The sequence below is a fragment of the Mytilus galloprovincialis genome, chromosome 7 (assembly GCF_965363235.1).
Source record: "Mytilus galloprovincialis chromosome 7, xbMytGall1.hap1.1, whole genome shotgun sequence".
Lineage (NCBI taxonomy): Eukaryota > Metazoa > Mollusca > Bivalvia > Mytilida > Mytilidae > Mytilus > Mytilus galloprovincialis.
In genome coordinates, this window is record NC_134844.1 from 53,177,161 (window position 1) to 53,196,576 (window position 19,416).

Here is a 19,416-nt window from a genome sequence, read left to right on the forward strand (position 1 = left end):
TGTAGTGATTCCTACTCGTTACGTAACGAAAGGCTTTCATATACATTTTCGGTGTCATGGAGTCTGCTAATCAAGTACGACTGTGCAGTAATCGTATGAATAGTTGAAAAATTACACGATTGCTTTGTTGCTAATAAAGCCGTTTAAATTATCAAAATGTTCTGTAGATGCATTTATTTCCGTGCGTATAAATTTTTTGTGGATTGCTGAAAACTTACATATTCGTGTATGTTTGAATTCGTGGTTTTTGCCAATCTTTCTATACAAAGCATATTGTAAATATGTAATTCGTTGAACATTTGAATGCGTAGTTCACCTGTGCCATCGAAACCCACGAAAATTGGTATTCAACGAATAATAATGAATCCACAATATACAACCTTGTCAAAGCAGTCTTCAAACATGTATCGGATACCTTAACTACATATGTGTCCATACACCTAACGGTATATTGCTAACACAAATGTTATCAAAAATGTTATTGATAGCTATTGTTTTTGTGTTTCTCTGTCCTATGTGTTCTCCCATTTATTTGTATTGTAGTCCTGTCATGTAATGTTGTCATTTTAAAGTTATATTTAACTTTGCCATAAAAGTGGTTTGGCTAGCCACAAAACCAGGTTCAACTCATCTTTTTCCTCTTAAAATGCCCTGTACCAAGTCAGGAAAATGGCCATTGTTATATTATAGCCCGTTTCTGTGTGTGTTACATTTAATGATGTCTTTCTGTTGTGCCGTAGTTCTCCTCATATATTTGATATGTTTCCCACAGTTTTAGTTTGTAACCCGGAATTGTTTTTTTTCTAAATCGATTGATGAATTTCGAAAAGCGGTATACTACTGCTGCCTTTATTTGTCAGCAATCAAAGCCGAGCTGCAAAGTTTTTGTAAAACAGCATATTCTAGAGGTGGCGTGAATCGGATGTGGATAATAAAAAAATCCAAAGACATTTTAGAGTACATACAACATGCACAATCTAAAACTATTTCATTTTGCAAAAGAATTAAACCAATTGACTTTTCTACACTTTACTCAAATATTCCTCATTCCAAACAAAAAGACAAACTGAAAGAGTTGGTATTGTTTTGTTTCATAAAAAAGAATGACCAATGTAGATATAGTTAACTTGTCTTAGTAAAATAAACTCTGATTCTAACAACAAATTCTCTGAAACTGACATTATTATGATGTGTGATTTCTTGATTGACAACATGTTTGTTACGAAAGCAAAGAAGTTAACAATATCCATTAACTCTCCATTTCACTATATAAAGATGAAGTTCTTAAACAAAACAAAATGTTGTGATCATGTTGAATCTATCTCATCGAACTAGAGATAACGTATACAACAGATACAGTGAAATCTGCCTCATTTCTTGACTTACATCTATAAATTGACAACGAGGGTCAATTGAAAACAAAATTTCACCACGAAATAAATGATTTCAGCTTTCCAATTGTGTATTCGATTTCTATGTAGCAACGTTCCAGCAGCGCATGTATACGGAATACATATCTCCCAGTTAAAGCAATATTCACGGGATTATATTTCTTATCATTATTTCCCTGATAGAGGGTTGCTGCTCACAAGGAAGCTAATAAATCAAGTAAGCCAAATGTTGAAGTGGAAATCATCCCTTCGTAAATTTTATGGACGCCATCACGAGTTGGTTGATAGTTATGGAATAGCCGTTTCACAGGTGATATCGGATATGTTCCCTTTTTTGTAACTACAATCCCTTCCCTTTTTATGAATGTTACCTACCGAGTTAGACTATAAACCGAGTCTTTAATAACACGAGCAACGAGACAAGTGCCAAATGTGAATCATGATTTGCTGGGTATACCATTCTGGAGCACCTGAGATGACCCCGAGGTTTTGGTGGGGTCCGTGTTGCATAGTCTTTAGTGTTCTATGTTGTGTATTGTGTACAATCTTTTGTCTGTTTGCCTTTTTCTTTTTTGGTCATGGAGTTGTCAGTATATTTTCGATCTATGAGTTTGAGAGTCCCTCTGTTATTTTTCGCCACTCTCTTGTATCCTGATTATAAAAGTAATGCCGACAAATGGCTAAAATGTAGCCTTTTTATCTGTCATAAAAGGATGTCACAAATAAAGTTTGAAATTACTTGTATTACAGAAAAGAAGATATTAGAATTGTTATTTCTATACATATATTTTCATTCAATTACAGTCGTATGTAGACGTTTGAATAGTATCACACACTTACTTGTTCAGTGAAATCGAAATATCCTTTCGAATATTTGTACTATCTTAATAACATATAATATATTTATTATGATAAATCTAAACTCACTCTGTGAAAAGCGCACACGAGTTGATATGGGACTGTATATTATTGCTGGCTTATGTGAAAGGTAATATTGTTCCCAAAAACATCCGTAAACATTGTGCATGTTGTGTGTGTCAAAAACCATTAGCCAGCCTGCATCAGTTGGACAACCACCCCACACCGAGTTTATATAAAAACTCCTATAAATGTTCAGAAATCCTTGACTTCTGTATATAAAATAAATAATCACGAATTCATACATTATCATGATTTATATGCACATGTTAGTACATAAAATGAAGAGATAAAACGTAATGATAATAGTTGTGGGGATTATTATATATACTGCCTTTCAAAATAAAAAAAAACAACCAATTCTTCGAACATTTCATAATTCATTTTAAATCCTGTATTTGTACAGTAAATAGTTATCAAAGGTACCAGGATTATAATTTAGTACGCAAGACGTGCGTTTAGTAAAATTGCCGATTACTAGATGATAAATAATAGTTATAGTCTCGTTTGATGTAACAGAATATAACCTAGTTAATTGACGATGTCCAACAATATGAAGAGCTTGAATGAATTTCAGTATGCACTTTGGAAGAAACCACATAATTGCACCATTTAGATAAGCAGAAAATGCTAGCTGATGCTTCTCAATGGGACTGATCCCACAGGCATAAGATATATTGATAACACTAATGAGTATGACTTGTGTCACATTTCTTTTAAGATCTGCTAGACTCCCGGAACAATTAGATCAATTCAGCTTTGTTAGGATTTGTTTTGAGTTTTGTTTTTTTTTCTAAGATGTGTTTTGCTAACTGTTATTTGTCTTTTTATATTTTTTCCTTTTTTTTTTACCATGAAAATGTTTCGTCTTGTGAGTATGAATATACCTTTTTTGATAAAATACATCACCAATGCATTATATGCATGTCTAAAATATGTGCTCAATGTTATCATTATCACTATTGCAGAAAATACATTTGTCTGTTTGATTAAACTCAATTTTAAATAGCTAGAAATTTAAGTTCCCATAACTCTAATTATAATTCTATATTGTAATCAGAAAAGTTTGATTATTTGTGGTGTTCAGTTCATTGCCTGCTCCAACAGTGATATCAGTTGGATTTCCTTGCTTAAATATATTTACCTTACGTCCAGTGTATATGCGATAACAATAGTTATCAACAGTATCAGGATTATAATTTAGTACGTCAGACGCGCGTTTCGTTTACATAAGACTCATCAGTGATGCCCATATAAAAAAAGTTATAAAGCCAAACAAGAACAAAGTTGAAGAGCATTGATGATTCAGAATTCCAAAAGGTTGTGCCAAATACGGCTAAGGTAATCTATCCCTGGGAAACAAAATTCTTAGTTGAAAAATTCTAAGTTTTGTAAACAGGAAAATTATTAAAATGACCACACAATTGATATTCATACCAACACCGAAGTGCTGAATACTAGGTTGGTGATACCCTCGGGGACGAAACGTCTACTAGCAGTGGCATCGACCCAGTGGTATAAATAGTTATCAAAGGTACCAGGATTATAATTTAGTACGCCAGACGCGCGATTCGAGTACATAAGACTCATCAATGACGCTCATATCAAAATGATACATATCAAAATATTTCAAGCGTCGATTGATGAATAACGAATGTCTAACCATGGTTTATTACAATATTCGTAAACCATAAGTATAAAGAGATAATGAAAGCCGATAAATGGAATATTTAGCATCCAATGAAATATTGAATAAATAATCGTAATAATATCAATCACATAAAACAAATAATACATATTTTGGTTACAAATAACACAATGGTTCTTTTTAAATTTGTGTAATAATTTGATTTTGCTTATTCATATGAATTAGAAATGTAGTTAACTACAAAATTGATCACTTTCACAACTTTAACAATTATATTCCTTCATAATTTGCAACATATTAATTCATTTAGACATTCGTACTTTATAAAGCCAATATGCAGTCTTGATTATAATTACGAGCCTATCCGGAACGTCAGAAATTGCGTAACGTTAGCATTGTGATGGTATATGTTGCAGAGTATTAACTGCTAAAGAGTGTTAGTCTTAATATTTAATAATGGTGAAACACTTTGGTTAGACTTTAAACCTAGGTATTAAAAGAGGGACGAAAGATACCAAAGGGACAGTATTTTTCTATGCAATTTATGGATTATGTATTGCAGGAAATCCCCCGTCAGAAGAAATCTTCATGGATCAGTTAAATAAGTATTTGAATGTCTGCCTTGATAAAATAACGAGAGATTTAAATGTTAATCTGTTCGTATAAATTCATCAAATATTGAATGAACTTATACACACTTTTAATCTGAAAAACTGATTACAGAACATATACGTCAATAGGCATAATATGGTTAATATCTCATGTAAATGAAATGGCTTTTGTAGATGTCATCAAAGTTGATAAAAAAATTAGTGATCATGATGTTACATCATCATTTTAATTACCCCATTCAATCTAAAACCAAAGATTATAGAAGAGATTCTTGAATGCATTAAAGGGAACACTCGGATTGACTAATAACATATTTCGATTAGAATTTGCGTTTATTGGCATCTGCAGATATTGATTACATTACGGATTCAACATTTAGAGTTCTCAATTCAGTAAATATTACAGCATATGATAAACCTTAATAAATTCGCAAATAAAATAATACGATACGACCGTTTACGCTAGAAAGATAAATAAGAACAATCATCTGCAGGTTTGAAAATGCTAACCAAAAATTATATTTACATTTTTCAAATAATTTTTAATCGATAAATCAATAATACTTATGCCTTTTTTGAGACTATTTTAGATATAACTTGTGGCATTTTGAACTAAAATAATCTAGTTTTTTTTTCTGTAGTCAATCTTGATATTGATACACGTGAAAAATTGCACTGAAATGAAAAAACATGATATTTATATTTGAATAAATGGACATACCCATAAATTGAGAAGAAATTTGTTGGTACATTGCTTGATGAATTCTGCAAATCTGTATAGCTTGAGTTTTGTAATCGTTCTTTGAGAAACCAGTCAGTCTTGTTACTTTCTTTTCCGTCAAATAGAAAGTATGCAACCTCTGTTCCATTTTTGTGGATGGCCAATCGAACCTTTTTTCAAAATTATTTATATAAATTGAATAATTGAATAGTGCGGACTGATATGATTATGACAAATTGATATGATTAATGCAAGTTGATATAATTAATAATTGTATGACTTAAAAAAAAAAAAAACTGAAAGCATTGTTCTTCATTTATAAAAGTCTTCAAAGGAACCTCCTCAAAAGTAAAAGTACACTTCTTAAAGAGTAAAATAACAAAAATTCCGAACTTGAAAGAAAAGTTAATATGGGAAGTCCCTTATCAAATGGCAAAATTGAAAACATAATTACAACGTACGAATAGAATATTCATTCGTTTGAAATACATCTTATTTATTCAAAAATAAAGTGACAACGCCTAGACAAAATTTAAAAACACCCAACAGCCAGTATACATGAAATAACATAGACAACTTAAGACTGACCAACACGAAACACACCAAAACCGACTCTTTCTGTATACAATGCCCTATTGTAAACACAAATACAGTGTATATGCTTTGCGTGTGCTCTTTCAAAGGTACGTGAAATATAGATGTGTATGGACTAATCAAGTTCGCGTGATTTTAAGGGTAAAAGTTAGAATGAAAATTGAAAACAAAAGAACCAAAATATTTTGTATTATTGTAAGATATATGTTATAAGAACTTCTCATTTCTCTCGGATACAATTTTTATGAACTTATTTATTTCAAACACTGTTTATGAAGGCAACTTCTGATATAACATTGTACACATATCATTCTATTTCATTTCTATTTCTCAAGTTAAATGTGTTTGATGATACATCGATCTTATGATTTTATTTATTTGATACTGCATACATGTACCTGAACAATCCCAACTGAAGTCCATTTATTAACAATTTCCGATTTGAAATGTTCTTTGATTGGGTGAGTTAAAGACTGTGCGTGAGCATTGTCAACATTCAAAACACTATCGCCAGTGTATAGGTCATACACATTTCCAGGACCTGCAAAATATATCAATTTGAAAGTAACATGTTAATGATATTTATGTCATGATAAAGTGTCGTTTATGTTTTTTCAATTAACGTAGCACCCCATAATAAGATGTGCAATTTCGCATTTTGCCCTTTATTGATTCTTTTCAATATAAATGAAAATGTGCAATTAAATTCTTTATCTGATAACTGAAGATTAAAATAGCCTTCATGCATGTAGTGAGCTTATCGGAACTTCAAGATTGTGTATTGCAAGTATTATGGGCTATTTTCATATGACCGTCCGTATTGTCATATCTATCCCAGACAATGGTCCGGAAACTATTGGAAAATATTTTTTTCATCTTTTATGTCGCACGAACAATGTCATTGAATTTTACGACAGAACGAGGGCGAAAGGCATCTAACTTGTATCTGATCATTCGGTAGAGTAATGTAAATAGTTTCAAAAAAATTACCACTCTAAGTGTCTAAAAATGAAGTATGAAATTGTTTTAAGGGGAATAAAACATTTCCATGTACCCTTTTGTAATATTGTTGTATTGTATCGTAAATAGATGAATGATGGTGCCATACATTCACAATAAGCGAATCATATTTAACCATTTTAACTTATAAAAATCAAATCTTTGGAAAACCCTTATAACCAATAGATTCACTTGAATGACATGCACATGTGGCCTAATGTATTAGAAATCGAGGAATTAAAGATAATTAAACATAAATAGATACAAGTTATGTTCACAAAACCTAATATAAACTATCAACGTAAATCGATACGATATTCTACGGTCTTCTACATGTATGGTTAAAAATTATATAAAACAATGCACATAACAAGATCTTCATCCCTCTTAAATCAAGACAATTTGCAAATAATATTAACAATAAATATTACTCGATTGAAATTTAATACATGAAAACGAACTATGGCATTTTACCTGACTTGGTACAGGACATTTAAAGAACACAATGGTGGGTTGAATTTAGTTTTGTGGCTTTGCGGCTTTGTGGCTAGCTAGAAACTACGTGTTTTACGGCATTGTTAAATATACCGCTTAAATGTCATTTAACATAATCACTGGGGTAAAGCTGATGACCGTAACTGCATTCACGGTTATCCCAAGATGTCGGATGAAAAATTAGGTCAGTATCTGTATTGTCTTTTACAGTGTTTCTATATCATTTTCTTTACAAAGTATACATTGATACGATGTAAATTTATAAACGATTCACACAGAAATCACAAATTACTACCGAAAAATGTGCATGAAACAGGAAATTCGATTTAAAAAAATCGCTAACATGACCGTAAATCACAATCGAGATGACCGTAACAGAATCAGCAATTCATAACAAGGGTGACCGTAATTTGTAAAGGATGACCGTAATTTCTAAATGATGACCGTAACTTTTAAAGGATGATCGTCAATTCTAAGAAATATCCGTATTTGTATAACTACTTTTTTTGTATCAAATGATTAATGGTGTTGATATAAAACGTATTTATATGAGAGTATTATCCTATAGGTAGGAGAAAATAAGACGTGCTTTAAATTCAAAGTTCACCATATATATCTTTTTTTTTACAGTAGAGGGTTTAATTTTCAAAATGAACATACAACAAGACATGCACATGAAAAAGTTGGGGAAACATGCAACAAAAGCGCGATTAGATGACATCTTACAAGTATAATAAAAAAAATGTGCTGCACAGCCTCCAACTGAAAGCCAAAAGATTTAATTTATCCTACAGATTTTTTTTTTATTGTTATATGAATTTTAAATTAAGTCCATAATTATGTACATAGCACACAAGTTCGAAAAGGTTTTACACTCATACCTGCCGTATTCGGAGACGAAGATGATTAAAAATTTGGTTGAAATGTTGCTATAGGAAAAAATAGGAGTACACATCTCAATTTTTTTCTTCATCCAGCTATTTACCCGTCTGGAACATGATCATAATCCGTATATACATGCAGGTAGATAACAAAAAGCCAGGGCAGCAAGTAAAAAAATTCGATTGCTATGCAGCAAAGATTGACACTTTTGAAATTAAAATTGAGAATGGAAATGTAAAATGAGTCAAAGACACAACAACCCTACCAAAGACAGAAAAAAACCCCAGCTCAATGTCACCAATGGGTCTTCAACACAACTAGAAAATTATTTTTAATACATTTGAAAATATATAAGCTGTAGATTAAAAAAATGAAAGAGAAATTCATTACCTATATAACATATATTATTAAAAGTTAAGACAAGACAAATATACATATAGAACCAAGAGCAACTGTACGCAGTAGATTCTTCTGAAGGTAAGAAAAAAGAAAGAACTTAGTTACTTTTTTTATAAGAAGAAGTTGAAATCTTTATCAAGCCATGGGTTGATTTACTCCGAGATTTGTGCATATTAAAGCTGTGATTATCTATTTATGCATTTGATAACTAAATTAAGGTATTTCAGCCTTGTTGGGTCATTCAGGATGCACACATAAACTATGCCGTTAGTTTTATCGTTTAAATGTTTTACATTTGTCAGTACGGGACCTTTTAAAGCCTACTATGCGGTATAGACTTTGCTGATTGTTGAAGACCGTACGGGTGACCCAAAGTTCATCTCTGAATGTCACTTAGTGTGAATATGTGCATTAAACATATGATTTAGTGTATCTACAGGTAACGTTATCGATATAACTTAATGTTTCGGCCAAGTGAAAAACGTATATGTTTTTAACATGCATGAAACGCATTCAAATGTTAGTGACTATATAGAATCAAATGCAAGATGACAAATTATTATCTACCTTTATTGTTTCATAACCGACTCTTCCAAAGGAAAGTATGTCGCATGACACAAACTTTTGGCTTATCAATATCTTTTCTTTACCATCAATGTCTTGGTAATTGTTTGGACTGGTATTGTGCTTATAATTGTATATAGTTCCAGTAGTACGTAGTCGTTACATAAGTGTGTCAACGTCTATGTGTGCTGTCTGTAGTTGATACAAGATGCTCGTTGCTATTCTACGGTTTACATGTTGTGCCGACAATGTTATCCCTTTGATGAGTGATTTTGTGTGTGTTTGTGTTGTATTTCTGTAGTGTTGTCACTTTTTAACGATATTTTTTAACATTTGCATATAAGCGGGTGGGTTGATTAGCCATTAAACCACGTTCAACCAACCTTATTTTTTTAATTATTATCATTAAAATGACTACAATTACAATTGGTTGAGAGCGAGGTTGTCTACGCATGTTTGAATACATGCCGATCAAATATGAACTATTTCATTCATACTGTATAAAAGGAGTATCGTTTACACAATTTAGGCTGAAAAACGACCGCGATTTAATAACGCCTGCAACCATTATTAAATCTGTACGATATGGTCAATTGCAGAAAAGAACATTATTCCACAAAATCATACCATATAACATCCACAAATAATAAGGCTCACACGAGTTTTGGTAACTGCCATAAGTCTCTTAAATTATTGCACAAAATGTTCAATAACAATATTTAAAAGTATGGCCAAATATACATTATGACAGAAATATTCTTACAAAGCATGGCAACTGTCGGATACATGAACACTGAGGAGCGACAATTTACACTCCTTCAACATTAACCATCTTTAAAAAAAAAGATAGGCATGCATTATGTGACATCCAAGATCCTTTCAATATCTACATAACCGTTTTAGATATACTTAATCTAAAAATTAAACTAAAATTTAAAACAATATAAATGGCATTCGTCATATGCACTGTTCTGGATTTAACTTCATCCAAAATTATAATAGCAGAATGTTTGACAGCCAAGGATATTTAAGAGCCAGAATAGACAAAGAGCTAAATGACAAAATAGGGACATACATACGTAATACTTTATTCATTAATAAACGGACACTTTAAGAATTATTTTGTGTAAAAGTCATGTCAGAATCGAAGTACTAGAAATGAAACTGTAATTCTTTGACTTTTTTCAGTTTAAGAATATAGTATTTCCTTAAGCTTAAAAGGAAAATCCTTTACGAAAAACAATATAACAAAATCAAGTTTGATGGTGGTTGCGTCTGAATTCCCATTGTAATATCTTTAACTTTTGTTTTGAATTTACAGTAGTTAACAAATATAAATCAACAGTACAAATATATTAAAAACGTTAAATATATCTACCTCCTGTTGCTACTTTGAATACCATATGCCAGTCTTCCTCGCAAACAATATTTTGTGTTAAAAGCAACTCACAAAAGCAAACCATATGCAGAGTATTCATGATGATTCGATTATATCAATATTAAGTAAAAACAAAGTTATTAGAACTACATAGATAAGCACCCTTTCACTTATGCTTTAGTGGAATATTGGATGATCCTTTCACCATGTGATTCAAGCTCTATCGGAGCAGGTTTAAGTACAGTATACCTTATATCAATAATGATTGATTAAAAACATAACCATAACAACGAAGACTGTTATCTTCAACAGCTCCCTTCCTAATTGAAATTAAAATTTACTATACAATTAAATTTTCCAAAAGTTGCATTCATATTTTATTGAGTAGAAAGTGTATTTACAAAATGGATCCATCTGTATTGTTCGATTCCACAAGTATTTACAATTGTAAATAACTTATGCATGTTTTATAAAAAATGAAACTGTGAAGTTGACCGGATATTTTAATAATTAACGACCTCTTTTGTTAATGAACGTTATTATATTTAAACATTACTATTTAGATTAGACTTTGTCAATAGTATACACATATTGACTGGGTTTGGGGTACTACCGAAAAATGTGCATGAAACAGGAAATTCGATTTAAAAAAATCGCTAACATGACCGTAAATCACAATCGAGATGACCTTAACAGAATCAGCAATTCATAACAAGGGTGACCGTAATGGGTTAAAAGATGACCGTAATTTGTAAAGGATGAACGTAATTTCTAAATGATGACCGTATCTTTTTAAGGATGATCGTCAATTCTAAGAAATATCCGTATTTGTATAACTACTTTTTTTGTATCAAATGATTAATGGTGTTGATATAAAACGTATTTATATGAGAGTATTATCCTATAGGTAGGAGAAAATAAGACGTGCTTTAAATACAAAGTTCACCATATATATCTTTTTTTTACGGTAGAGGGTTTAATTTTTAAAATGAACATACAACAAGACATGCACATGAAAAAGTGGGGGAAACATGAAACAAAAGTGCGATTAGATGACATCTTACAAGTATAATAAAAAAAAATGTGCTGCACAGCCTCCAACTGAAAGCCAAAAGATTTAATTTATCCTACAGATTTTTTTTATTGTTATATGAATTTTAAATTAAGTCCATATGTACATAGCACACACCTATGTTGTCTGACACACCTACCTTTGTTGTATGACACACCTACCTATGTAGTCTGACACACCTACCTTTGATGTATGACACACCTACCGATGTTATCCGAAACCAATACCTTTGTTGTCCGACACACCTACCTTAGTAAGACACACTTAATTGTGTTGTCTGACACAGCTACCTATGTTGTCTTACACACCTACCTATGTTGTTTGACAACCTTCACGTGTTTTCTGACACACCTACCTATGTTGTCTGACACACCTACCTTTGTTGTTTGACACCCCTACCTTTGTTGTCTGACAAAGTTCGAAAAGGTTTTACACTCATACCTGCCGTATTCGGAGACGAAGATGATTAAAAATTTGGTTGAAATGTTGCTATAGGAAAAAATTGGAGTACACATCTCAATTTTTTTCTTCATCCGGCTATTTACCCATCTGGAACATGATCATAATCCGTATATACATGCAGGTAGATAACAAAAAGCCAGGGCAGCAAGTTAAAAATTATCGGCTGATATGCAACAAAGATTGACACTTTTGAAATTAAAATTGAGAATGGAAATGTAAAATGAGTCAAAGACACAACAACCCTACCAAAGACAGAAAAAAAACCCAGCTCAATATCACCAATGGGTCTTCAACACAACTAGAAAATCATTTTTAATACATTTGAAAATATATAAGCTGTAGATTAAAAAAATGAAAGAGAAATTCATTTCCTATATAATATATATAATTAAAAGTTAAGACAAGACAAATATACATATAGAACCAAGAGCAACTGTACGCAGTAGATTCTTCTTAAGGTAAGAAAAAAGAAAGAACTTAGTTACTTTTTTTATAAGAAGAAGTTGAAATCTTTATCAAGCCATGGGTTGATTTACTCCGAGATTTGTGCATATTAAAGCTGTGATTATCTGTTTATGCATTTGATAACTAAATTAAGGTATTTCAGCCTTGTTGGGTCATTCAGGATTCATACATAAACTATGCCGTTAGTTTTATCGTTTAAATGTTTTACATTTGTCAGTACGGGACCTTTTAAAGCCAACTATGCGGTAAAGGCTTTGCTGATTGTTGAAGACCGTACGGGTGACCCAAAGTTCATCTCTGAATGTCACTTAGCGTGAATCTGTGCATTGAACATATGATTTAGTGTATCTACAGGTAACGTTATCGATATAACGTTATGTTTCGGCCAAGTGAAAAACGTATATGTTTTTAACATGCATGAAACACATTCAAATGTTAGTGACTATATAGAATCAAATGCAAGATGACAAATTATTATCTACCTTTATTGTTTCATAACCGACTCTTCCAAAGGAAAGTGTGTCGCATGACACAAACTTTTGGCTTATCAATATCTTTTCTTTACCATCAATGACTTGGTAATTGTTTGGACTGGTATTGTGCTTATAATTGTATATAGTTCCAGTAGTACGTAGTACGTAGTCGTTACATAAGTGTGTCAACGTCTATTTGTGCTGTCTGTAGTTGATACAAGATGCTCGTTGCTATTCTACGGTTTACATGTTGTGCCGACAATGTTATCCCTTTAAAGAGTGATTTTGTGTGTGTTTGTGTTGTATTTCTGTCGTGTTGTCACTTTTTAACGATATTTTTTAACATTTGCATATAAGCGGGTGGGTTGATAAGCCATTAAACCACCTTCAACCAACCTTATTTTGTTAATTATTATCATTAAAATGACTACAATTACAATTGGTTGAGAGCGAGGTTGTCTACGCATGTTTGAATACATGCCGATCAAATATGAACTATTTCATTCATACTGTATAAAAGGAGTATCGTTTACACAATTTAGGCTGAAAAACGACCGCGATTTAATAACGCCTGCAACCAATATTAAATGTAATGTAAATAGTTTCAAAAAATGTACCACTCTAAGTGTCTAAAAATGAAGTATGAAATTGTTTTAAGGGGAATATAACATTTCCATGTATTCTTTTGTAATATTGTTGTATTGTATCGTAAATAGATGAATGATGGTGCCATACATACACAATAAACGAATCATATTTAACCATTTTAACTTATAAAAATCAAATCTTTGGAAAACACTTAAAACCAATAGATTCACTTGAATGACATGCACATGTGGCCTAATGTATTAGAAATCGAGGAATTAAAGATATTTAAACATAAATAGATACAAGTTATGTTCACAAAACCTAATATAAACTATCAACGTAAATCGATACGATATTCTACGGTCTTTTACATGCATGGTTAACAATTATATAAAACAATGCACATAACAAGATCTTCATCCCTCTTAAATCAAGACAATTTGCAAATAATATTAACAATAAATATTACTCGATTGAAATCTAATACATGAAAACGAACTATGGCATTTTACCTGACTTGGTACAGGACATTTAAAGAACAAAATGGTGGGTTGAACTTAGTTTTGTGGCTTTGCGGCTTTGACTAGCCAGGAACTACGCGCTTTATGGCATTGTTAAATATACCGCTTAAATGTCATTTTACATAATGTTTATAATGTATCCTACAGATTTTTTTTTATTGATATATGAATTTTAAATTAAGTCCATATGTACATAGCACACAAGTTCGAAAAGGTTTTACGCTCATACCTGCCGTTTTCGGAATAAGAAGATGATTAAAAGTTGGGTTGAAATGTTGCTATAGGAAAAAATACTTGGAGTACACATCTCAATTTTTTCTTCATCCGGCTATTTACCCATCTGGAACATGATCATAATCCGTATATACATGCAGGTAGATAACAAAAACCCAGGGCATCAATCGATTGATATGCAGCAAAGATTGACACTTTTGAAATTAAAATTGAGAATGGAAATATAAAATGAGTCAAAGACACAAAAACCCTTCAAAAGACAGAAAAACAGCTCAATGTCACCAATGGGTCTTCAACACAACTAGAAAATCATTTTTAATACATTTGAAAATATATAAGCTGTAGATTAAAAAAATGAAAGGAAATTCATTACCTATATAACATATATAATTAAAAGTTAAGACAAGACAAATATACATATAGAACTAAGAGCAACTGTACGCAGTAGATTCTTCTTAAGGTAAGAAAAAAGAAAGAACGTAGTTACTTTTTTTATAAGAAGAAGTTGAAATCTTTATCCGAGATTTGTACATTTCAAAGCTGTGATTATCTATTTATGCATTTGATATCTAAATTAAGGTATTTCAAATAATATTAACAATAAATATTACTTGATCGAAATTTAATACATAAAAACGTTGTATTGTTGAATAGATGAATGATGACGTATTGAATTTTAAACCTGATGCCTTTTGTTAAATATTATTCATGTGTTTCTTTGCCTAATACGTTCTCCTATTTATTCGTATTGTAGTCCTGTATTATTATGTTGTCATTTTAATGTTATATTTAACAATGCCATCAAAGTGCGAGGTTTGGCATGCCACAAAACCAGGTTCAACCCACCATTTTTTTCTTTAAAAATGTCCTGTACCAAGTCAGGAAAATGGCTATTGTTATATCATAGTTCGTTTCTGTGTGTGTAACATTTTTACGTTGTGTTTCCGTTGTGTCGTTTGTTTTATCCTATATTTGAGTGTGAATTCACATTACTATAAGACGTGTCACGGTACTTTTCTATCCCAAATTCATGTATTTGGTTTTGATGTTATATTGGTTATTCTCATCGGATTCTGTCTAATGCTTAGTCCGTTGCTGTGTGTGTTACATTTTAATGTTGTGTCGTTGTTCTCCTCTAATATTTAATGCGTTTCCCTCAGTTTTAGTTTGTTACCCCGTTTTTTGTCCATAGATTTATGAGTTTTGAACAGCGGTATACTACTGTTGCCTTTATTCCAGCCTTGTTGGGTCATTTAGGATGCAAACATAAACAATGCCGTTAGTTTTATCGTTTAAATGATTTACATTTGTCAGTACGAGACCTTTTAAAGCCAACTATGCGGTATAGGCTTTGCTGATTGTTGAAGACCGTACGGGTGACCCAAAGTTCATCTCTGAATGTCACTTAGCGTGAATCTGTGCATTAAACATATGATTTAGTGTATTTACAGGTAACATTATCGATATTACGTTATGTTTCGGCCAAGTGAAGAACTTAAATGTTTTTCAACATGCATGAAACACATTCAAATGTTAGTGACTATAGAGAATCAAATGCAAGATGACAAATTATTATCTACCTTTTCGTTTCATAACCGACTCTTCCGAAGGAAAGTGTGTCGCTTGAAAGAAAACTTTTACCCAAACTTTTGGCTTATCAATATCTTTCCTTTACCATCAATGTCTTGGTAATTGTTTGGACTGGTCTTGTGCTAATAATTGTATATAGTTCCAATAGTACGTAGTCGTTTCATAAGTGTGTCAACGTCTATTTGTGCGGTCTGTACATGCTGTAGTTGATACAAGATGCTCGTTGTTATTCTACGGTTTACATGTTGTGCCGACAATGATCTCCCTTTGATGAGTGATTTTGTGTGTGTTTGTGTTGTATTTCTGTCACGTCGTGTTGTAACTGTTTAAAGATATTTTTTAACATTTGCATACAAGCGGGAGGTTTGATTGGCCATTAAACCACGTTCAACCCACCTCATTTTGTTAATAATAATCATTAAAATGACTACAATTACAATTGGTTGAAAGCGATGTTGTCTACGCATGTTTGAATACAATCCGATCAATTATGAAATGTTTCATTTATACTGTATAAAAGGAGTATCATTTACACAATTTAGGCTAAAAAACGAACGCGATATAATAACGCCTGTAACCATTATTAAATTGGTACGATATGGTCAATTGCAGAAAAGAACATAATTATACAAAATAATAACATCCACAAATAATAAGGCTCACACGAGTCTTGGTAACTGCCATAAGTCTCTTAAATTATTGCACAAAATGTTCAATAACAATATTTAAAAGAATGGCCAAATATACATTATGACAGAAATATTCTTACAAAGCATGACAATTGTCGGATACATGAACACGAAGGAGCGGCAATTTACACTCCTTCAACATTAACCATCTTTTAAAAAACTAGGCATGCATTATGTGCCCAAGATCCTTTCAATATCTACATTACCGTTTTAGATATACTTAATCTAAAAATTAAACAAAAATTTAAAACAATATAAATTGCATTCGTCACATGCACTGTTCTGGATTTACCGTCGTCTAAAATGATCATAGAAGAATGTTTGACTGCCAAGGATATTTAAGAGCCAGAATAGACAAAGAGCTAAATGACAAAATAGGGACATACATACGTAATACTTTATTAATTAATAAACGGACACTTTAAGAATTATTTTGTGTAAAAGTCATGTCAGAATCGAAGTACTAGAAATGAAACTGTAATTCTTTGACTTTTTTCAGTTTAAGAATATAGTATTTCCTCAAAAGAAAAATCCTTTACGAAAAACAATATAAATCAAAGTTGATGGTGGATAACTTATTCAAAGATACAGTTGCGTCTGAATTCTCATGGTAATATCTTTAACTTTTTTTTGAATTTACAGTAATTAACAGATAATGCAACAGTACACATATATTTAAAACGTTAAATATACCTACCTCCTGTTGCTACTTTGAAAACCATATGCCAGTCTTCCTCGCAAACAATATTTTGTGTTAAAAGCAACTCACAAAAGTAAACCATATGCACAGTGTTCATGATCATTCAATTACATCAATATTAAGTAAAAACAAAAGTTATTAGAACAACATGGATAAACATCTTTCCACATCTGCTTTAGTAGAATATTGGATGATCATTTCACCATGTGATTCAAGCTCTATCGTATCAGGTGTAAGTACAGTATACCTTATATCAATAATGATTGATTGATTAAAAACATAACCATAACAACGAAGACTGTTATCTTCAACAGCTCCCTTTCTAATTAAAATTAAAATTTGCTATTCAATTAAATTTTCCAAAAGTCGATGAGTATAAACTTAAATCGGTTGCATTAATATTGCATTGAGTAGAAAGTGTATTTACAAATTGCATCCGTCTGTATTGTTCGATTCCACAAGTATTTTGAATTGTAAATAACTTATGCATGCTTCATAAAAAATGAAACTGTGAAGTTGACCGAATATTTTAATAATAAACGACCTCTTGTGTTAATGAACGTCATTAATAAATTAAATAATGAATCATTACTATTTGAATTAGACTTTGTCAATAGTATACACATATTAACTGGGTTTGGGGATAATAGCAAGTTTGTTGTTCCTGAGATACCAGCTATTGCTCGAGGCGAAGCCGAGAGCAATAATTGGTATGCGAAGGGACAACAAACTTGCTATTACCCGCACAACCAGTCATTATGTGTTTTATTATACTGAACAATACAGCCATTAAATGTTTTCATATACCAAATTAACTGATTTCTAAAATTGTAGATAACTTGACTTGCACATAATGAATTATACGGGTTTTTCTATAGTTCATGTTGTATTTGTAAATATTTTATTAATTGCATTCATGACTATAAATACTTGTTGTTGGCATTACACGGGCAATGTTCTTCTCATATATTTTATGATAGTACGATACTAAACCCCTAACGGGAGGGATTGTGTCTGATATTCATATGATGAAGAAATAATCTTTCAATCAGTTTATTTGAGGTCCGGAGCTGGCATGTCAGTTAACTGCTAGTAATCTGTTGTTATCTATGTATTATTGTCATTTGGTTTTCTTTTGTTCCATCTTTTGACATCGGACTCGGACTTCTCTTGAACTGAATTTTAATGTGCGTATTGTTACTTATGCGTTACTTTTCTACATTGACTAGAGGTATAGGGGAGGGTTGAGATCTCCTAAACATGTTTAACCCCACCGCAATTTTGCACCTGTCCCAAGTCAGGAGCCTCTGGCCTTTGTTAGTCTGAAAATATTTTTAATTTTAGTTTCTTGTGTATAATTCGGAGTTTAGTATGACGTCCATTATCACTTAACTAGTATTTATATTTTTAAGGGGTCAGCTGAAGGACGCCTCCGGTTGCGGGAGTTTCTCGCTACATTGAAGACCCATTGGTTGCCTTCGGCTGTTGTCTGCTCTATGGTCGGGTTGTTGTCGCTTTGACACATTTCCCATTTCTCAATTGTGTTAAACTTTCCGTGTATATAATAAATTCTAGCTAAAGTACACCAAACGCAAATACAGTTTTAGAATACGACGACCAAACCCATATTATAAATAAGGTACTATATTTTACATAAAATGTGCTTGAAGATTTTCTTTCTCTTTTATAATTGCTGCTTGTAAGTGAAATTACAATCAACAAACACAGATTATACCGTTTACAATATTAGAGTTTGACGTTGCCAAGCACCCAAATCAAAGCGGATTCGTCAATGACATCATTTTATCAAATGAAATTTAAGTATGTAAAAGTACGGGAAAGATGATTATGAAACTATTAACCGGGGTAATAGTCTTTGAAACTATTGACTGGCAAATAGTCTGTGGAATGAAATAGCACAACTATTTCATTATTTTTATATTAGAAAAACATACTGAGGTATAATAATAGAACATATTTTTCAATGCAGACTCGAAATATCTTCTACTTTCACAGTATAAT